Source organism: Zingiber officinale, chromosome 2B (genome assembly GCF_018446385.1).
Source record: "Zingiber officinale cultivar Zhangliang chromosome 2B, Zo_v1.1, whole genome shotgun sequence".
Lineage (NCBI taxonomy): Eukaryota > Viridiplantae > Streptophyta > Magnoliopsida > Zingiberales > Zingiberaceae > Zingiber > Zingiber officinale.
The window spans coordinates 121,218,120-121,241,861 of record NC_055989.1 but is presented as its reverse complement, the minus strand read 5'-3'; positions in this window follow the sequence as shown (position 1 = coordinate 121,241,861).

The following is a 23,742-nucleotide window of genomic DNA, read 5'->3' as shown; positions in this document are numbered from 1 at the left end:
GGTGAAAGCCCTAGTGAGTGAAGGTAGGCAGATGAAAATCCTAGTGATGAATCCAGGTAGTAGAAATCTAGGTGGTGTTGGGTTTTTCGGGCCGCGAAAACCGCTTTTTCGCGTCGCGGAAACCCCAAAACCCCCGTCACCGGATCCGTGCGAAGTAAAATAAAAACAAAATTTTACGAGTATGAGTTTCTTAGACTTAGTTCTAAACTATATTTACAAGTAGAAAACCTTTTACCCTTGATGTGTGCCCTTTACGAATCCCGCTCGTCCAAGGAAGTGCCGGATCTCGAGACCGTCAAGCGTACGATCCTCTAGAAGTATCCACACGAACAAATGGGTGGAGAAAAACTAAACAAAGGTGTGCTAGCACCCTTGATCAGTCACGGCAAGAGGAGGAGAGGGAGAGCAAGAAGAGAGAGCAAGGAAGAAGATGGAATGAATATCCCTTGAATGAAAAATCAATCTCATTCAACACCATAAGTGGTCGGCCACAATGGGAATTGAAACCCCCATACTCATTTAATGTGACCATTAAAGAGATTTGTAACCTCCATGAGGTGGCACACATATGTGCTAAACATAATGATGTGTAACACCATTATTGGCCACTTAATGCCAAGTCACAAATGATGTGGCATAAAGTCAAGTCAAACTTGACTCTTCCTCTTCCTCTCAAGTCAAGTCAAACTTGACTTAATCTCTCTCATGGTTGATCTAATCTAACCATTTAATTCAAGCCAATTTAATATAATGAATCTAATTCATTTAATTAAATTGATTCAATGAGTCATAATCTAAATTAGACTCATTGAACACATGAATCAACTTGAGTCCAACTCAATTAGCCCAATTAGGATTACTCTTAATCCAATTTGATTCACCACATGAATCTAATCCTCTTGGTTCATCATATGAATCTAATCTCCATCTAATTGTCCTTAGTGTGTGACCCTATAGGTTCTTGTAACGTTAGCAATGCCCCTAAACCCATTTAGGAGCATAAGTAATGAGCGGTATCTAGCAACACATCATTACTACCCAAGTTACAAGAATGTTGAGATCCAACATCACCTTGTGACTACTAATTGTGACTCCTCAAAATATATGACAAGTGTCCTTCTATCCTAAACATCTAGATTGATCAATGTGAGGCATAGACCGTGTCATGCTCTGACCAATCTAAATCTTGAACTCCAAGTAGAATCACTCGATCAAATGAGCTCAATATCTCATATTGACTCATTTGGGCATGGTCATGCACTTAGTGGTCTCACTCTATCAAGAATATCGATGTCTCTCCCGTCATATAGGAGGGATAGATCACATCTACATCACTCACATCCCTCTGCATAATTCGTTACATATCCAGTAATCGCCTTTATAGTCCACCCAGTTACGGGTGACGTTTGACGAAACCAAAGTACATAACTCCTTATGTAGGGATCCATGGTGACTTCAGGTCTAAGCACTAGTAGTCATACTAATAGCCACATGAGAAAGTATATGACACTCATATAACGACCCATGATACTTTCTCATTGCGGGTCATTCAGTATACATTCTCCAATGCATATCCATGTGTCAACTTGATATCTCTATATCCATGACTTGTGAGATCAAGTCATCGAGTTGACCTACATGCTAGTCTCGTCTCATTAACATTGTCCCTGAATGTTAATACTCGACTATGAATGATTAAGAGTAGTGTTCCCTATATCATCTCACTATAGATTCAACCAATCGATTGATATAGGTAAGAACCTTCTACTCAAAGATGCTATTATACTTAGTTTATTTGGCACCAATAGAAGTAAGTATAATAACCAAAAATAAATACCTTTATTTATATAAGAATATGATACAACAAGTCCATAATACAATCATCAAATGATTGGCTCTAGGGCTCTAACTAACAATCTCCCACTAGCACTAGTGCTAATCATTGTAGGCTCTAAGCCCCAATGACTTAGTGTGACCATCATGCTACCTCTGTGCCAAAGCCTTGGTCAAGGGATCTGCGATGTTAGCCTCTGTAGGTACTATGCAAATCTTCACATCTTCTCTGTCGATAATCTCTCGAATGAGATGGAAACGCCGTAGTATGTGTTTGGTCAGCTGGTGTGAGCGAGGTTCCTTAGCCTGTGCTATAACTCCATTGTTGTCACAATATAGCTCAATAGGGTCAGCGATACTAGGAACCACCCCAAGTTCAGTGATGAACTTGCGGATCCAAATTGCCTCCTTTGCTGCCTCTGATGAAGCAATGTACTCGGCCTCTGTTGTAAAATCAGCGACTGTGTCCTGCTTCGAACTCTTACAGCTCACAGCACCACCATTAATGCAAAACACGAACCCTGACTGCGATCGAAAATCATCCTAATCGGTTTGGAAGCTCGCATCACTATAACCCTTTACAGCTAGCTCATCATTGCCTCCATATATCAAGAAATATTCTTTAGTCCTTCTTAAGTACTTAAGAATATTCTTGACCGCTATCCAGTGACTTTCACCTGGATCTGACTGGTATCTGCTCGTCATGTTCAAAGCATACGAGACATCAGGTCGAGTACATAGCATGGTGTACATGATAGATCCTATGGCTGAGGCATAAGGGATCTGATCCATGCGGTCTCTCTCCTCTCTAGAAGAGGGACCTTGAGTCTTCGAAAGACTCACGCCATGTGACATCGGCAGAAATCCCTTCTTGGAGTTCTGCATGGCAAACCGAAGAGTACCTTGTCAATATATGTACTCTGACATAGGCCAAGCAACCTCTTAGATCTATCTCTATAGATCTGTATCCCTAGAATTCGGGATGTCTCACCTAAGTCCTTCATTGAGAAACATGTCCCTAGCCAAGTCTTGACAGACTGTAGCAAAGGGATGTCTTTCCCAATGAGCAGTATGTCATCCACATACAATATGAGGAAGACAACTATGTCCCCTACAACCTTCTTGTAGACACAAGGCTCATCTTCATTCTTGATGAAACCAAACTGTTTGATTGCATCATCGAATCGAAGATTCCAGCTCCGAGAAATTTGCTTTAGTCTATAAATGGACCTATGCAGCTTGCATACTCTGCTAGTATGCTGTGGATCTACAAAACCCTCAGGTTGTGTCATGTACACATCCTCGAGTAGGTTTCCATTCAGAAACGCGATTTTGACATCCATCTTCCATATCTCATAGTTATGGTATGCTGCAATAGCAAACATGATCCGAATGGACTTAAATATCGCTACTGGAGAAGAGGTTTCATCATAGTCAATACCATGAATTTGCTTGAAACCTTTAGCTACCAAGCGACCCTTATAGATAAGTCCATCCATGTCAGTCTTTCTCTTAAAAACCCACTTACACCCAATTGGTTTTACCCCTTCAGGTGGATCAACCAAAGTCCATACTTGGTTGGTGTACTTGGATTCCATTTCGGATCTCATGGCCTCTAGCCATTTCTCGGAATCTGGTCTCATCACAGCTTCCTGATAGGTGGTAGGCTCATCCTCTATGAGCACAACGTCATCATGGTCAGACAAGAGAAATGAGTATCTCTCAGGCTGACGACGTACCCTATCAGACCTGCGAAGAGATATGTCTACTTGAACTGGTTGTTGTTCCTCAACTCCTTGTGGAACAACATCATCCACAACACTTTGTGGTTCCAGTTTAACTTCCATCGATGCTTCAGTGCTATGGTCCGCATCTTGAACTTTTTCAAGATCAAACGTACTCCCACTAGTCTTTCTAGAAATAAAGTCCCTTTCTAGAAAGACCCCAGTCTTTGCCACAACTACCTTGTGCTGACTGGGAATGTAGAAGTAATATCCCTTAGTTTACTTGGGATATCCAATAAAGTAGCACTTGTCGGATTTGGGTCCTAATTTGTCTGAGACTTGACGTCGTACGTAAGCCTCACAACCCCAAATCCTCATGAAAGACACCTAGGCATCTCTCCCAGTCCATATCCTATATGGTGTCTTTATCACGGCCTTGGATGGAACTTGGTTGAGTATAAAAGCTGTCGTGTCTAGAGCATAGCCCCAAAGAAATATCGAAAGATCTGTGTGACTCATCATAGATCATACCATATCTAATAGGGTAGGATTCCTCCTTTCGGATACACCATTCCACTGTGGTGTTCCAGGAGGAGTGAGTTGGGATAGAATCTCACACTCAGCTAGATAGTCACGAAACTCATGGCTAAGGTATTCTCCACCTCGATCTGATCGAAGTATCTTAATACTCTTGCCAAGTTGGTTTTGTACTTCATTCTTGAATTCTTTAAACTTTTCAAAGGATTCAGACTTTTGTGTCATCAAGTACATATAACCATATCTACTGAAGTCATCAGTAAATGTGATGAAGTACCTATAACCGCCTCTAGCAGCGACATTGAAAGGGCCACATACATCACTATGTATAAGTCCTAACAAATCAGTCGCTCTTTTGCTGTGCCCACTGAAGGAAGTCTTGGTCATCTTGCCTAGTAGGCATGACTCGCACGTCTCATAAAATTCAAAATTAAATGAGTCCAGCAAACCATCCTTATGGAGCTGGGATAAGCGCTTGTCATTTATATGACCTAAGTGACAGTGCCAGAGATAGGTTTGGTTCAGGTCATTTGACTTGAACCTCTTGGTATTTATGTTATAGATAAAGCTTTCAAGGTCTAGAATGTAGAGTCCGTTCATCAGAAGTGCACTACAATAGAACATATCTTTTAAATAAACAGAACAATATTTGTCCTTTATTATAAAAGAGAAACCTTTCTTGTCCAAATGAGAAACTGAAATTATGTTCTTAGTTAAAGCAGGCACATAACAATATTCATCTAATTCTAATACAAGCCCAGAAGGTAGAGAAAGAAAATAAGTCCCTACAGCAACACCAGCAACCCGTGCTCCATTGCCTACGCGTAGGTCCACCTCGCCCTTTGCCAACGCCCTGCTATTTCTCAGCGCCTGCACATTAGTACAAATGTGGAAGCACATCCGGTATCTAATTGTTGGGAATTTCGGGCCGCGAAAACCGCTTTTTCGCGTCGCGGAAACCCCGAAACCCCCGCCACTGGATCCGTGCGAAGAATAAAATTTTGAAAAACCTACGAGTACGAGTTTACAAACTCTAGATCTACATTAGAGTACGAGTTTTACCCTTGATGCGTGCCTTTCGCAAATCCCGCTTGTCCAAGGTGCCGGATCTCAAGATTGTCAAAGTAGACAACCCTCTAGAAGTATCCACACGAACAACTTGATGGAGGGAGAACCTTAGAGTGTGCTAGCACTCCAAGAAGGTCTCGGCAATGGAGAGGAGAGGGAGAGAAGAATTGGAGCAAGGAAGAAGATGATGGAATAATGCCTTGAATGAAATCAATATTCCATTCATCACACAAAAGTGACCGGCCACTATCTTGTAACTCCTCTCATTTAATGTGGCCATTAAAATGAGGAGGAGATTTGTAACCTCCATGAGGTGGCACACACATGTTCTAAACATGATGATGTGGCATTGGCCACTTAATGCCAAGTCACAAATGATGTGGCATAAAGTCAAGTCAAACTTGACTCTTCATCTTCCTCTCAAGTCAAGTCAAACTTGACTTAATCTCTCTCATGGTTGATCTAATCCAACCATTTAATTCAAACCAATTTAATATAAAGAATCTAATTCATTTAATTAAATAAATTCAATGAGTCATAATCTAAATTTGACTCATTGAACACATGAATCAACTTGAGTCCAACTCAATTAGCCCAATTAGGATTACTCTTAATCCAATTTGATTCATCATATGAATCTTATCCTCTTGGTTCATCATATGAACCTAATCTCCATCTAATTGTCCTTAGTGTGTGACCCTATAGGTTCTTGTAACGTTGGTAATGCCCCTAAACCCATTTAGGAGCATAAGTAATGAGCGGAATCTAGCAACACATCATTACTACCCAAGTTACAAGAATGTTGAGATCCAACATCACCTTGTGACTACTAATTGTGACTCCTCAAAATATATGACAAGTGTCCTTCTATCCTAAACATCTAGATTGATCAATGTGAGGCATAGACCGTGTCATCCTCTGACCAATCTAAATCTTGAACTCCAAGTAGACTCACTCGATCAAATGAGCTCAATATCTCATATTGACTCATTTGGGCATGGCCATGCACTTAGTGGTCTCACTCTATCAAGAATATCGATGTCTCTCCCGTCATATAGGAGGGATAGATCCCATCTGCATCACTCACATCCCTCTGCATAATTCGTTACATACCCAGTAATCGCCTTTATAGTCCACCCAATTACGGGTGACGTTTGACGAAACCAAAGTACATAACTCCTTATGTAGGGATCCATGGTGACTTCAGGTCTAAGCACTAGTAGTCATACTAATAGCCACATGAGAAAGTATATGACACTCATATAACGATCCATGATACTTTCTCATGGCGGGTCATTCAGTATACATTCTCCAATGCATATCCATGTGTCAACTTGATATCTCTATATCCATGACTTGTGAGATCAAGTCATCGAGTTGACCTACATGCTAGTCTCGTCGCATTAACATTGTCCCTGAATGTTAATACTCGACTATGAATGATTAAGAGTAGTGTTCCCTATATCATCTCACTATCGATTCAACCAATCGATTGATATAGGTAAGAACCTTCTACTCAAGGACGCTATTATACTTAGTTTATTTGGCACCAATTCAAGTAAGTATAATAATCAAAACAAATGCCTTTATTTATATAAGAATATAATACAACAAGTCCATAATACAATCATCAAATGATTGGCTCTAAGGCTCTAACTAACAATGTCCCACTAGCACTAGTGCCAATCAGTGTAGGCTCTAAGCCCCAATGACCTAGTGTGGCCATCATGTTTCCTCTATGCCAAAGCCTTGGTCAAGGGATCTGTGATGTTAGCCTCTGTAGGTACTCTGCAAATCTTCACATCTCCTCTGTAGATAATCTCTCGAATGAGATGGAAGCGCCGTAGTATGTGTTTGGTCCGCTGGTGTGAACGAGGTTTCTTAGCCTGTGTTATAGCTCCATTGTTGTCAAAATAGAGCTCAATAGGGTCAGCGATACTAGGAACCACCCCAAGTTCAGTGATGAACTTGCGGATCCAAACTGCCTCCTTTGCTGCCTCTGATGCAGCAATGTACTCGGCCTCTATTGTAGAATCAGCGACTGTGTCCTGCTTCGAACTCTTCCAGCTTACAGCACCACCATTAATGCAAAACACGAACCCTGATTGCGATCGAAAATCATCCTGGTCGGTCTGGAAGCTGGCATCACTGTAACCCTTTACATCTAGCTCATCATTGCCTCCATATATCAAGAAATATTCTTTAGTCCTTCTTAAGTACTTAAGAATATTCTTGACCGCTATCCAGTGACTTTCACCTGGATCTGACTGGTATCTACTCGTCATGCTCAAAGCATACGAGACATCAGGACGAGTACATAGCATGGCGTACATGATAGATCCTATGGCTGAGGCATAAGGGATCTGATCTATGCGGTCTCTCTCCTCGCTAGAAGAGGGACCTTGAGTCTTCGAAAGACTCACGCCATGTGACATCGACAGAAATCCCTTCTTGGAGTTCTGCATGGCAAACCGAAGGAGTACCTTGTCAATATATGTACTCTGACTTAGGCCAAGCAACCTCTTAGATCTATCTCTATAGATCTGTATCCCTAGAATTCGGGATGTCTCACCTAAGTCCTTCATTGAGAAACATGTCCCTAGCCAAGTCTTGACAGACTGTAGCAAATGGATGTCTTTCCCAATGAGCAGTATGTCATTCACATACAATATGAGGAAGACAACTATGTCCCCTACAACCTTCTTGTAGACACAAGGCTCATCTTCATTCTTGATGAAACCAAACTATTTGATTGCATCATCGAATCGAAGATTCCAGCTCCGAGAAGCTTGCTTTAGTTCATAAATGGACCTATGCAGCTTGCATACTCTGCTAGTATGCTGTGGATCTAAAAAACCCTCAGGTTGTGTCATGTACACATCCTCGAGCAGGTTTCCATTCAGAAACGCGGTTTTGACATCCATCTTCCATATCTCATAGTTATGGTATGCTGCAATAGCAAGCATGATCCGAATGGACTTAAACATCGCTATTGGAGAAAAGGTTTCATCATAGTCAATACCATGAATTTGCTTGAAACCTTTAGCTACCAAGCGACCCTTATAGATAAGTCCATCCATGTCAGTCTTTCTCTTAAAGACCCACTTACACTCAATTGGTTTTACCCCTTCAGGTGGATCAACCAAAGTCCATACTTGGTTGGTGTACATGGATTCCATTTCGGATCTCATGGCCTCTAGCCATTTCTCATAATCTGGTCTCATCACAGCTTCCTGATAGGTGGTAGGCTCATCCTCTATGAGCACAACGTCATCATAGTCAGACAAGAGAAATGAGTATCTCTCAGGCTGACGACGTACCCTATCAGACCTGCGAAGAGGTGTGTCTACTTGAACTGGTTGTTATTCCTCAACTCCTTGTGGAACAACATCATCCACAACACTTTGTGGTTCTAGTTCAACTTCCATCGAGGCTTCAGTGCTATGGTCCGCATCTTGAACTTCTTCAAGATAGAACGTACTCCCACTAGTCTTTCTAGAAACAAAGTCCCTTTCTAGAAAGACCCCAGTCTTTGCCACAACTACCTTGTGTCGACTGGGAATGTAGAAGTAATATCCCTTAGTTTCCTTGGGATATCCAATAAAGTAGCACTTGTCGGATTTTGGTTCTAATTTATCTGAGACTTGACATCGTACGTAAGCCTCACAACCCCAAATCCTCATGAAAGACACCTGGGCATCTCTCCCAGTCCATATCCTATATGGTGTCTTTATCACGGCCTTGGATGGAATTTGGTAGAGTATAAAAGCTGCCGTGTCTAGAGCATAGCCCCAAAGAAATGTCGGAAGATCTGTGTGACTCATCATAGATCGTACCATATCTAATAGGGTACGATTCCTCCTTTCGGATACACCATTCCACTGTGGTGTTCCAGGAGAAGTGAGTTCGGATAGAATCTCACACTCAGCTAGATAGTCATGAAACTCATGGCTAAGGTATTCTCCACCTCGATCTAATCGAAGTATCTTAATACTCTTGCCAAGCTGGTTCTATACTTCATTCTTGAATTCTTTGAACTTTTCAAAGGATTCAGACTTATGTGTCATCAAGTACACATAACCATATCTACTGAAGTCATCAGTAAATGTGATGAAGTACCTATAACCGCCTCTAGCAGCGACATTGAAAGGGTCACATACATCACTATATATAAGTCCTAACAAATCAGTCGCTCTTTCGCTGTGCCCACTAAAGGGAGTCTTGGTCATCTTGCCTAGTAGGCATGACTCGCGCGTCTCATAAGATTCAAAATCAAATGAGTCCAGCAAACCATCCTTATGGAGCTGGGATAACCACTTGTCATTTATATGACCTAAGCGACAGTGCCAGAGATAGGTTTAGTTCAGGTCATTTGACTTGAACCTCTTGGTATTTATGTTATAGATAGGGATTTCATGGTCTAGAATGCAGAGTCCATTCATCAGAGGTGCACTACAATAGAACATATCTTTTAAATAAACAGAACAACATTTGTCCTTTATAATAAAAGTGAAACCTTTCTTGTCTAAACAAGAAACTGAAATTATGTTCTTAGTTAAAGCAGACACATAACAACATTCATCTAATTCTAATAAAGCCCAAAGGGCAGAGATAGATGATAAGTTCCTACAGCAACAGCAGCAACCCGTGCTCCATTGCCTACGCGTAGGTCCACCTCGCCCTTCGCCAATGCCCTGCTATTTCTCAGCGCCTGCATATTAGTGCAAATGTGAGAAGCACATCCGGTATCTAATACCCATGATGAAGAAATAGATAGATTGACTTCTATAAAATATATACCTGAAGTGGAAGTCTCACTTCGCTTCTTAAGATCTTCCAGGTACACCTTGCAGTTCCTCTTCCAGTGCCCGGTCTGACCGCAGTGGAAGCAGGTAGCATCCTTGGCGACCCCTCCTTTAGGCTTCAGTGCCTTGCCTTTGCCCTTGGCTTAGGACTTTCCTTTGCCTTTGGACTTGCCCTTGCCCTTGTGTTTCTGAACCATCAGAACAGAGTGGGGCTTTGCCTTCTTAAGGTTCAGCTCGGCAGTTCTCAACATGTTAAGCAGCTCGGGCAGTGGCTTGTCAATTTCGTTCATATTGTAGTTTAGAACGAATTGACTATAGCTATCCGGTAAGGATTGCAAGATCAGGTCAGTGGCTAGCTCTTGGCCAAGTGGGAATCCCAACCTCTGTAGGTTTTTTATGTACCCAATCATTTTGAGTACATATGGGCCTACGGGAGCCCCATCTGACATCTTGCACTGAAATAGTGCCCTTGCTCAAATCTCTCATGCTGCGCTTGTCCTTGATACAGTTGACGAAGATGTTCAACCATATCGTAAGCGCCCATTAACTCGTGTTGCTTCTGAAGCTCAGAGTTCATGGTCGCGAGCAATAGACAAGACACATCTAATGCGTCATCTTGATGCTTCTTGTAAGCATCTCGGTCAGCTCGCGTGGCAGTGGCAGGAGGTGCCTCCGGAATGGGCTGCTCCAGAACGTACAGTTTATGTTCCTGGATGAGAACTATTTTCAAGTTCCTGTACCAGTCCAGGAAATTTGCTCCGTTGAGCTTGTCCTTCTCAAGAATAGAACGCAGGGAGAAAGAGTTCGTATTCGATGTCATGGTTATCTATAACAGAAAAATGCAGAAAATAAATATCATATTCTTTTAAATCATTTAATTAGACCTTTAACTAAATGATGCTCCCACTGAATTCTATAATTCATGTAGGACAAGATCCACATCATACTAACCCTTGAGTTAGCTTTGGCTAATACGCCCAAGATTTAGTATGATCGGTAGGTAACGATTTACCAATTACATCGCTATGCAACTCTTGTTTATAGGATCATTATCCGTAGTTATATTAAAACTTGAGTTAGCTTTGGCTAATACGCCCAAGAATTAATATAAATGTGATTTATGTCCTATCTTTCCAATCGTTGGAAGAATGTCTACAGTTAAACTTGATTTAACTAGTTGTACTCAATCAAATTGAGTCTCTACTCACCCATGCGTTGATAGGCGAGACCAAGATTGTCCCTCCGTACCCTACTAAGATAATATGTGTTGCTCTGCTTTGGCAGATTCAACAACACATGTGATCGAGGTAGTGATAGGTATCACGGCACGGTAGGCATTTGAGTTGACGCGATTGAGATCTAATCTAATCGAGAGGGTGCATCTTGTACACGATTTAGATCTAATCTAATCGTTAGGCACTAATTAATTACTAATTATACATCACATTCACACAAGAAATTAATTAAATTATTTGTGATTAGTCATGGCCCTACTACGATCTTCTCAAGCCAATGAGAAGATCGGATGGTCAGCCTAAGGTCAACAGCTTCTCAAGCTCCTCCCTTTGACCACCTTGTGTTGCTCGCGCCCTCCTCGTAACTCCGTCTCGAGTGGACCTTCCACCGCTCCAATTTTGTACATTATAATTTTTAAAACTCGAGTTACATTCAAGTCTAAACTAATTTACAACAAGAATAAATGGAGAAAGGCACGACGCGCAGGTCGCGTATCAAATATACAGCACACACAATACAAATGACGGCGCGCACGCCGTAATATGAATTACAACACATTTCTAATCAGATTGGGTCTTTTTGGGTCATGACTATCACAAAATAATACATAATTCTAAATTATGTATTTTCTATAATTTTCTGTAATTTTTTCTAAAATTTTTACAATTTTTTACGAGTAAAAATTCACGGTGGTCCTGTTTAGCATTTTTCGGGCGCAATCGCGGAACGAATCCCCTTGCAGGGCCAGGGGCAGTGCCCCTACCCACGATCTAACCATCGCGAGTGTCCCTAAGCGATCCTACAGCGCCTTAGCCCGCTGTCCCAAAAAGTTTTGGGGCGAAACCTTACCGTTTCGGAAAAATCTTCTCGGTAGTCGAAGCCTACAAGTGTCGAAACACTTGTGCTTTGCTTCTTCGAGAAAAATACCCATAAAAACCATAAAATTACAGAAAGTTACAGAACCTATATTTTTCATAAAAAATCAAATTAAACTCGTACTCGCTTCGCACGTGGCTCTGATACCACTGCTGGGTCTTTCGGGCCGTAAAAACCGCTTTTTCGCGTCGCAGAAACCCCGAAACCCCCACCACCGGATCCGTGCGAAGAATAAAATTTCGAAAAACCTACGAGTATGAGTTTACAAACTCTAGATCTACATTAGAGTACGAGTTTTACCCTTGATGCGTACCTTTCGCAAATCCCGCTCGTCCAAGGTGCCGGATCTCAAGATTGTCAAAGTAGACAACCCTCTAGAAGTATCCACACGAACAACTCGATGGAGGGAGAACCTTAGAGTGTGCTAGCACTCCAATAAGGTCTTGGCAATGGAGAGGAGAGGGAGAGAAGAATTGGAGCAAGGAAGAAGATGATGGAATAATGCCTTGAAAGAAATCAATATTCCATTCATCACACAAAAGTGACCGGCCACTATCTTATAACTCCTCTCATTTAATGTGACCATTAAAATGAGGAGGAGATTTGTAACCTCCATGAGGTGGCACACACATGTTCTAAACATGATGATGTGACACATCATCATTGGCCACTTAATGCCAAGTCACAAATGATATGGCATAAAGTCAAGTCAAATTTGACTCTTCCTCTTCCTCTCAAGTCAAGTCAAACTTGACTTAATCTCTCTCATGGTTGATCTAATCCAACCATTTAATTCAATCCAATTTAATATAATGAATCTAATTCATTTAATTAAATTGATTCAATGAGTCATAATCTAAATTAGACTCATTGAACACATGAATCAACTTGAGTCCAACTCAATTAGCCCAATTAGGATTACTCTTAATCCAATTTGATTCATCATATGAATCTTATCCTCTTGGTTCATCATATGAACCTAATCTCCATCTAATTATCCTTAGTGTGTGACCCTATACGTTCTTGTAACGTTGGCAATGCCCCTAAACCCATTTAGGAGCATAAGTAATGAGCGGTATCTAGCAACACATCATTACTACCCAAGTTACAAGAATGTTGAGATCCAACATCACCTTGTGACTACTAATTGTGACTCCTCACAATATATGACAAGTTTCCTTTTATCCTAGACATCTAGATTGATCAATGTGAGGCATAGACCGTGTCATCCTCTAATCAATCTAAATATTGAACTCCAAGTAGACTCACTAAATCAAATGAGCTCAATATCTCATATTGACTCATTTGGGCATGGTCATGCACTTCGTGGTCTCACTCTATCAAGAATATCGAAGTCACTCCCGTCATATGGGAGGGATAGATCACATCTTCATCACTCACATCCCTCCGCATAATTTGTTATATACACAATAATCGCCTTTATAGCCCACCCAATTACGGGTGACGTTTGACGAAACCAAAGTACATAACTCCTTATGTAGGGAACCATGGTGACTTCAGGTCTAAGCACTAGTAGTCATACTAATAGCCACATGAGAAAGTATATGACACTCATATAATGATCCATGATACTTTCTCATGGCGGGTCATTCAGTATATATTCTCCAATGCATACCCATGTGTCAACTTGATATTTCTATATCTATGACTTATGAGATCAAGTCATCGAGTTGACCTACATGCTAGTCTCGTCGCATTAACATTGTCCCTGAATGTTAATACTCGACTAGGAATGATTAAGAGTAGTGTTCCCTATATCATCTCACTATCGATTCAACCAATCGATTGATATAGGTAAGAACCTTCTACTCAAGGACGCTATTATACTTAGTTTACTTAGCACCAATACAGTAAGTATAATAACCAAAACAAATGTCTTTATTTATATAAGAATATGATACAACAAGTCCATAATACAATCATCAAATGATTGGCTTTAGAGCTCTAACTAACACTAATACCCATGATGAAGAAATAGATAGATTGACTTCTATAACATATATACCTGAAGTGGAAGTCTCACTTCGCTTCTTCTTTAGGTCTTCCAGGTGTTAGATCGAGAAGCGCTAGAGGGGGGGGGGTGAATAGCGCTCGTGGCTATTTTTAATCGTATCGGAATCGTAAAACTATCAAAGTAACTATACGCAGCGGAAATAACAAATACAATCACAGAGGGACACAAGAAGTTTTACTTCGTTCGGAGCCTAAGGCGACTCCTACTCGAAGGCCCGCGATCCTTGATCGCTTCCGGTGGGCAACAACTATAATCTCGATAAGAATTACAAGTTGAAGTACAATAAACGATAATAAATAATTATACTGACGACAAAGAAATGAAGATCTGAAGCTCCTGGTCGTCGGGCACAAGTAGCAGCACTTCGAAACGTTGTTTTGAGCAGCACGTAGCACTGGAATCACTTGAAACTTGATGTTCTTCAATGCTGCTCGAAGTCCCCTTATAAAGGGCATCCAAGGCGCCTTGAAGGCCTCTCAAGGCGCCTCCATAGTTCCGAGTCCACCGTGCAGATGAGCGCTGACCATTCTACGCCTTATCACCTTGAAGGCGCCTTCATGGGTCTTCAAGGCGCCTTCCAAGGCGCCTCCCAAGGCGCCTCCGTAGCCAACTAAGGTGCCTTCAGCCCTGCTCCGAGGCCAGGTCAGCTTTTGCACCCGAGGCGCCTCCAAGCTCCATGGAGGCGCCTCGGACACTGTTCATCCGAGGTTAATCTTTGCACTTTGGTCCCTGCAAGATACATTAATCCCAAGTATACCCTGCAGCACAAAGTTAGCACATAAAGCATAATAGAAGTGATAATGATAGTCTCCGGACTATCCGAGCCTGACTTCGGGATTCCGACCGGAAACCCTAGGTCGACCCGACGCCTACTGTTCCCTCTACGGGAAACGCGTCCTCACCTACTCCACTCAGGAGATTTACCTGTTGCCAGTGCGATCCTCCAGATCGACTGGACTTTTGCTCAGCACTCGATGCTTCCGGACTTTCTGCTGGACATCCGCTTTCTGGCCAATCCAGTCTTTCACCTGGTTCGCGACACCAGGACTTTTCACCTAGGGTTACCACCCCCTAGGAATTTTGCCTGAAGCCATCGACCTGCCAAGACTTTCCGCATAGGGTTACCACCCCCTATGACCTAGGGTTACCGCCCCCTAGGGTTTTCCCTTTGCCTAACCGCAGCTAGGACTTTCCTGAAATCCTCAAGTAGACTTGTTAGACTACAAGGAATCTTAACTTTGAATCCCTTTGCCATTATCAAAACTTAGGTTGGATCGTCGGATGCTTCCTGCACCAACAATCTCCTCCTTTTTGATTATGGCAACAAAAATTCAAAGTTAAGAAAAAAATGTCATTCAAAGCTAAGCATGAAAATACAAGCATAATGTTAGTTAAGTGCAGAACTAAATTAAGTGCAGAGCTCCCCCTTAATATAAAGACTAAGTGCAGAGCTCCCCCTTAATATAAAGACTCCCCCTTAATAAAAGCTCACTTTTTTAAAATTTGAATTTCTTTCAATTTTCTTTAATTCTTTGAATTTTCTTCTACTCTCTTCCTTTGCCATATATAAAAAAAATAATAATAGATGTTTGTTTGAGTTGTACATGATTTTACTAAGGTTAACAGGTTAGCTAAGTTCAACAGGGTTTGAAAGTTAATGTCAATTGGAACTTAGTTTCAATAAAGTTTTAACATAAGGTTATTTAAGTTCAGTTGGTCTTTAAGTCCAAGCACAAGACAAGTTCAATATATTAGGTATTAGAGTCATAGAGAACAAAACATTTTTTTTTAAAAAGAAATTGAGTATCCTTTGCCAACTGTCTAACCTTTAGCTACTTGCTGATTGTCTATAGGACAATAGCTTTTACCAGGTTAGTCAAGTTAAGTTATTTAGGTCCAGATAGACTTGACTAGAGCTGGAGAACTTTAACTTGATTAATGTTTATTGCATATTTAACGCCCAGACTCATATTGATGCACAGATATAAGCATTCTTGAGTCCAGGCTATACCCTATGCATCTCACGTCATTCTATATTTTTCAACCACAATCAAGGTAAACCTAGGTGTTTTGTGAGATGCTCTGGCTTAATTCTAGGGGAACATGATATCTAGGGGGAAATCCTAGACTAAACCCAACTTTTGAAAGTCTAGTAAAATTGGAGTTTTGAAAACTGTTTTACCTAGAAGTTAAAAACAAAATAATAGTAGTAAGATATCTATTCTACCCAACACATTCCTATTTGCCTTCTAAGTCCACTGAACTCAAGTTCAGGTAAGGGTTTTGTAAAAATGTCAGCTAGATTTGATTTGGACTCAACGTGATTGAGTGCAATTTCACCTTTAGCTACATGATCCCTTACAAAGTGGTGTTTTACCTCTATGTGTTTGGTCCTAGAGTGGTGTATAGGATTTTTGGTCAGATTAATTGAGCTGATATTATCGATAAAGATTTTAGTATTTTTATAGTCTAGTTGATAGTCTTTTAGTGTATGCATCATCCATAACAATTGAGATGCACATTCTCCTAGAGCTATGTATTCAGCTTCTGTAGTGGATAGAGCAACACAATGTTGCTTTCTGCTTGACCAACTTACTAGAATCTGGCAGCTACCACTTGTACTTTTTCTGTCTAGCTTGCACCCGGCATAGTCTGAATCAGAATAGCCATAAAGGTCAAAAGTGCAAGTTCTTGGATACCAAAGTCCTACATTTAGAGTTCCTTTAATATACCTCAGTATTCTTTTAACATATGTTAGGTGTGACTCTTTTGCACAGGATTGGTATCTTGCACACATACCTACTGCAAACAGTATGTCAGGTTGACTTGCAGTTAGATAAAGTAAACTCCCTATGGCACTCCTATAGAACTTTGGGTCTACAGGTTTTCCTTCAGGGTCAGAGTCAATGTTTATGTTGGTTGCCATTGGAGTATTTATAATTTTTGAGTTTTCCATGCTGAATTTTTTGATTAACTCCTTAGCATACTTAGTTTGATAAATGTAGATTCCATCTTTGGTTTGTTTTATTTGTAAGCCTAAGAAAAAGTTGAGTTCCCCAACCATGCTCATTTCAAATTCACTTTCCATTAACTTAATAAATTCTTTTAGGAATTTTGAGTTAGTTGAGCTAAAATTATGTCATCAACATAGATTTGGGTTATAAAGATGTCTTTTCCTATAGTTTTCACGAACAAAGTAGGATCAATTTGTCCTTGGTTAAATTCTTTGGATATTAAGTAATTAGATAATCTTTCATACCATGCTCTAGGGGCTTGTTTTAGTCCATATAGTGTCTTTTTTAATTTAAAAACGTGATTAGGGTAGTTTATGTCTTCAAACCCTGGAGGTTGGCTTACGTAGACTTCTTCCTTGATAAAACCATTTAAAAAAGCTGACTTAACGTCCATTTGGTATAATTTGAATCCTTTATTGGCTGCATAAGCTAATAACATCCTAATGGACTCGAGTCTAGCTGCTGGAGCATAGTTTCATCATAATCTAGGCCTTCGACTTGACTAAACCCTTTGGCTACTAATCTTGCCTTGTTTCTTACTATATCACCGTGATCATCTAACTTATTCCTAAAAACCCATTTAGTATCTATTATTGATTTATCTATGGGTTTAGGTACAAGGTCCCAGACTTGGTTTCTCTCAAATTGGGCTAATTCTTCCTGCATTGCAATGATCCAGTCTGGATCAGGCAGGGCTTCTTCTATAGTTTTAGGTTCAATTTTAGAAATTAGAGCAATCTGACTAAGGTTTCTATAGGACGATCTAGTTCTGACTCCTAGGTTTGGGTCACTCAAAATTTAGTCAGGTGGGTGAGAGATGCTTATTCTAGTTGGTCTTATTTGTGAGTCAGAAACTGGTTCTTCAGACTCATTAAGATTAGTTTGGATTTCATCATCATCTACATCTCTTGGATTAGTGTTAATATTTGCATTTATATTAGGTAAGTTGTTTTCTTCATCAAATATTACATTAGTTGTTTCTTCAACTTTCAATGTATTTTGATTATATACTCTAAAGGCTCTACTGGTAGAGGAGTATCCTAAGAATATTCCTTGGTTAGATTTGGGTGTAAATTTTCCTAAGTAATCTTTAGTATTTAAAATGTGAACTTTACAACCAAATACTTTTAAATAATTTAGATTGGGAATTTTATGATAGTAGAGTTCATACGGTGTTTTGTTGTGATATTTGTTTATTAAAATTCTGTTTTGAATATAATTTGTCGTATTTATTGCTTTAGCCCAAAATTGGTGGCTTAACTCATATTCGTTTAACATTGTCCTAGCGGCTTCTTGTAGTGTTCTATTTTTACGTTCTACTAGTCCATTTTGTTGGGGGGTTCTAGGACATGAAAATTCATGTTGGTATCCATTTATTTTACAAAATTGGGTGAACTTATGATTTTCAAATTCCCCTCCGTGATCACTTCTTATTCTTTTGATTTTAGTATCTTTTTCATTTTCCGTTAATTTGCAAAAATTACTAAATATTTCATAGGTTTCATCTTTTGTTTTTAGAAATTTTACCCAAGTGTACCTAGAGTAGTCATCAATTATTACTAAGCAATATTGGTTCTTGTTTAGTGATTTGGCTCCATGTGAATCAAATAGAACAAGGTGAAGGAGCTCAAGTATAGTGTTGAATCTTTCTAGGTTAGTTGACTTGTGGGTTGACTTGGTTTGTTTTCCTTTTTGACATGCATCACAGATTGAATTTTCAATAAATTTTAATTTTGGCAAACCTCTAACTAGACCATTTTGACTCATTTTTGAAATAAGTCTTGTGTGTGTGTGACCCAGCCTTCTGTGCCACAGTTGGGTTTCCTCTTGCTCTGTCAGGAGACACTTTATTGAGGATATTGACAAATCAATCGTGTAGATATTATTTTTTCTAAGTCCCTTAAGTTTAATTTCTGGATTTTCAATATTTTTAACTAGACATCCAGATTTATCGAAATTAACTAGGTATCCGCTGTCACACAATTGACTTATACTTAATAAATTAAAGTTAAAATTTTCAACCAATAAAACATTTCGAATAATGAAATCGGAACTAAGTTCAATATTACCTTTTCCGATTACTTTAAGTTTACCGTTGTTGCCGAATGCAACTGATCCTAGACTCTTGTACTTGAGTTTGGTAAACTTCAACTTATCTCCAGTCATATGTCTGGAGCATCCACTATCCAACATCCATTGATCCAATTCCTACATATGAAGTAGTTGAATTGGTTTTTTTTTAATGGATTAAAGATAGCGTGATTGAAGTAGACACTATGTTTATTGTCTCCTTAAATTTTCTATTCTCAAGATAGTTTAGCAAACACTTATGTTTATTGAGTTTAAGAATAATTTTGAAATTAATTTTGAAAAGATTTTTAAATAAATTTGAAATTAATTTTCAAAAGATTTTTAAATAATTTTTAAATTAATTTTGAAATAATTTTGAAATTAATTTTGAAAAGATTTTTAAATAATTTTGAAATTAATTTTGAAATTAATTTTGAAAAGATTTTGAAATTAATTTTGAAAAGATTTTTAAATAATTTTGAAATTAATTTTGAAAAAAAATTTAAATAATTTTGAAATTAATTTTGAAAAGATTTTTAAATTTTTGAAATTAATTTTGAAAAGATTTTTAAATAATTTTGAAATTAATTTTGAAATAATTTTGAAATTTAAGTTTAAAATAATTTTGAAATTTAAGTTTTTAAAATAATTTTGAAATTTAAGTTTTTAAAATAATTTTGAAATTTAAGTTTTTAAAATAATTTTGAAATTTAAGTTTAAAATAATTTTGAAATTTAAGTTTTAAAAATAATTTTGAAATTTTAGTTTTTAAAATAATTTTAAAATTTAAGTTTAAAATCATTTTGAAATTTAAGTTTAAAATAATTTTGAAATTTAAGTTTTAAAATAATTTTGAAATTTAAATTACTTAGTCATCTCACCCGATCTAATTTCTCAATCAGGGAATCCTATAATTTTTTGTGAGATGAATTGAGGTTCAATTTAAGGGTTTTGTTTAGTCTTGTGTTAGATTCAGGTTTAGCTTTGGGTTCAACAAGTAAGCATTCTTTGGATAAACTTCTGGGCTATGGTGAGTCACAAGGAGCTCATTAAAGTAACCATGCCTTCGAGGTTTTCCAAATAGTCCTACCCATTGAACTTAATACTAAAACTTGGTCTAACTAGTTAGGATCCATTTAAGGGTAGCTTCGGTCAGTTCCACTTGGCCAAATGCACCAGGTTGAAGCCATATCTTCCTAGACATGCGATGCCCAAGTTTCCCTAACGTACTATCATCCAAAAACTTCACCAGTACTGTGGTTCAAGTTAAACTTATCTCGTTTTAATCTAACCTTAACTACCCTGCCGGGTAATCCATTCTTGTTTTACCCATTCCGGGTAAATTAGGTTCAGTTACCCTGTCGGGTAGTTCAGTTGAAGGTGCCAGCTAGTTTAGACCCTCCTTCTATTTTTCATTTATAATTTTGATTTATTTAATTTTTAAATTTCGAATTTTGAATTTGATTTTAGATTTTAATTGAATTTTGAGTTTTGAATTTGATTTTAGATTTTTAATTTGATTTCGAATTTTGAATTTTGAATTTGATTTTAGATTTTTAATTTAATTTTGAATTTTAAATTTTAAATTTTGAATTTGATTTTAGTCTTTTAATTTAATTTCGAATTTTGAATTTTGAATTTGATTTTTAATTTAATTTCGAATTTTGAATTTGATTTTAGATTTTTAATTTAATTTCGAATTTTGAATTTTGAATTTGATTTTAGTCTTTTAATTTAATTTCGAATTTTGAATTTTGAATTTGATTTTAGATTTTTAATTTAATTTTGAATTTTGAATTTTGAATTTGATTTTAGATTTTTAATTTAATTTCGAATTTTAACTTTTGAATTTGATTTTAGATTTTTAATTTAATTTCGAATTTTAACTTACGATCGTTTCCATTTTAGCTTTCCCTGGATCACGGCCTCAATATGGTCTGTCGAGGAAGTATATTTGATCCTTCGGAACCCAGTATTGGCCAAGTCTAATTTGATTTATCAATTTGGACTTGGGGACCCATGCTTGGACTGATTTACTACTTTGTTTGTTTATTAAGGATAAATAAGATTTATATTTCTTTTTACTTTTATATCCTAGCTCAGTTCTATTGTAGACGACTCTTTATGTCCCAAGAATTAGATCCAAATTCTTGGAGCCCAGAGAGAACTTTTCTAAAATAATTTTTAAATCATTTAACTAATTTTTTAGATTTGAATTTTCTTTCTCAAGTTGTTGTACTTGAGTTGAATCTTCAGTTAAAGATTTTGAGTTAGTTACTCCTTTAAGAATGGTTACTTCTTTTAAAAGTGACTTAATTTTCAAATTTGACTTGGCTAATTTGCGAAGTAAATAATTGACTAAATTATTAAGCCTAGGAATACTTACAGCGGAGTCTGGCCCTTCGGAAATGGATGCGGATCCGTGGCTTTGCTCGGAGTCGGCTTCTGACTCGCTTTCGGATTCGATGATCTGGTCCCAGGCCATCAATGCGAGTAAACTCGTTTGGTCGAGTTCGTCGTCTTCGTCCTCCGAAGAAGATTCGTCCCAGGTTGCCTTTAGGGCCTTCTTTCTTCTTTGCTTTTTGGCCTCCTTTTGGTTGGGACAGTTGGCCTTGATATGCCCTTTCTGGTTGCACCTGTAACATGTGACTTCGAACTTTACCTTTGAGTTTTGTTGGGCCTCCCTGGATTGGACTGCCTTCTTTAGATCTTTCTTGTTGAAGCCCTTCTTCTTCTTGTAGAGCTTCTTTACAAGATTCACAAGTTCGCTGGTCAGTTCATCTTCTGAATCTTCTGAGTCAGGTTCATCTTCTGATTCCGATTCAATTTTTCGCCGTCCTCTTGATTCCCGTGTTCGATTCGTTCCTGCAACCAAAGCAATCCCTTTCTCGGATGGCTGTGCATTAGTTTGTTCATGGAGTTCGAATTCACTAAATAATTCGTCTAATTTCAAGGAGGACAAATCCTTAGAGACTTTATAGGCATCTACCATTGATGCCCATAGTGTACTCCTAGGGAATGAGTTAAGGGCATACCTTATTATATCTCTGTTTTCTACCTTCTGCCCGATTCCATGTAGAGAATTCAGGATATCTTGAATTCGGGCGTGCAAAGAGCTTACCGTCTCACCTTCCTGCATTTTCAAATTATATAGTTTATTTAGTAACAAATCACGTTTACTCACCTTGGTTTCTGAGGTGCCCTCGTGTAGTTCGATCAGTTTCTCCCATAGTTCCTTTGCGGAGGAGAATGGACCGACTCTGTTGCCGCACTGGATTGTGCAGGTGGCTTTGGCGTCGGCTTCCACCTTTTTGATAAATGCTGGCTCCCAGTTTTCACAGGATGTAGGCTTACCGTCTGTACCAGTTGGTAGTTGTAATCCTGTTTTGACGATCATCCAGGTGTCGAACTGGATCTTTAGATAAATTTCCATTCGCCCCTTCCAATATCCGAAGTCTTCTCCGAAAAATAATGGGGGACAAACGGTGCTAAATCCTTCTTGTTGGGCCATTTAGATCTAAAAAGAACAGAAACAACAAGATCTATTCCAAGACTAAGTCTTGGATTAGTAGTACGGGAGGAAGAAAAAAAATAACAGGCTCAAGTGTTATTGACCAGCTTTGAGCAGAAAATCGATTCGTAAAAAGAGATTAGAATATAGCTATGAGGCTAAATTCTAATTGACTACGAACAAAACCACAAAAAACTTGTCTCGAATAGTGGTTGCAATGATTCAAGACGACCCCGCTCTGATACCAATTGTTAGATCGAGAAGCGCTAGAGGGGGGGTGAATAGCGCTCGTGGCTATTTTTAATCGTATCGGAATCGTAAAACTATCAAAGTAACTATACGCAGCGGAAATAACAAATACAATCACAGAGGGACACAAGAAGTTTTACTTCGTTCGGAGCCTAAGGCGACTCCTACTCGAAGGCCCGCGATCCTTGATCGCTTCCGGTGGGCAACAACTATAATCTCGATAAGAATTACAAGTTGAAGTACAATAAACGACAATAAATAATTATACCGACGACAAAGAAATGAAGATCCGAAGCTCCTGGTCGTCGGGCACAAGTAGCAGCACTTCGAAACGTTGTTTTGAGCAGCACGTAGCACTGGAATCACTTGAAACTTGATGTTCTTCAATGCTGCTCGAAGTCCCCTTATAAAGGGCATCCAAGGCGCCTTGAAGGCCTCTCAAGGCGCCTCCATAGCTCCGAGTCCACCGCGCAGATGAGCGCTGACCATTCTGCGCCTTATCACCTTGAAGGCGCCTTCATGGGTCTTCAAGACGCCTCCGTAGCCAACCGAGGTGCCTTCAGCCCTGCTCCGCGGCCAGGTCAGCTTTTGCACCCGAGGCGCCTCCAAGCTCCATGGAGGCGCCTCGGACACTGTTCATCCGAAGTTAATCTTTGCACTTTGGTCCCTGCAAGATACATTAATCCCAAGTATACCCTGCAGCACAAAGTTAGCACATAAAGCATAATAGAAGTGATAATGATAGTCTTCGGACTATCCGAGCCTGACTTCGGGTTTCCGACCG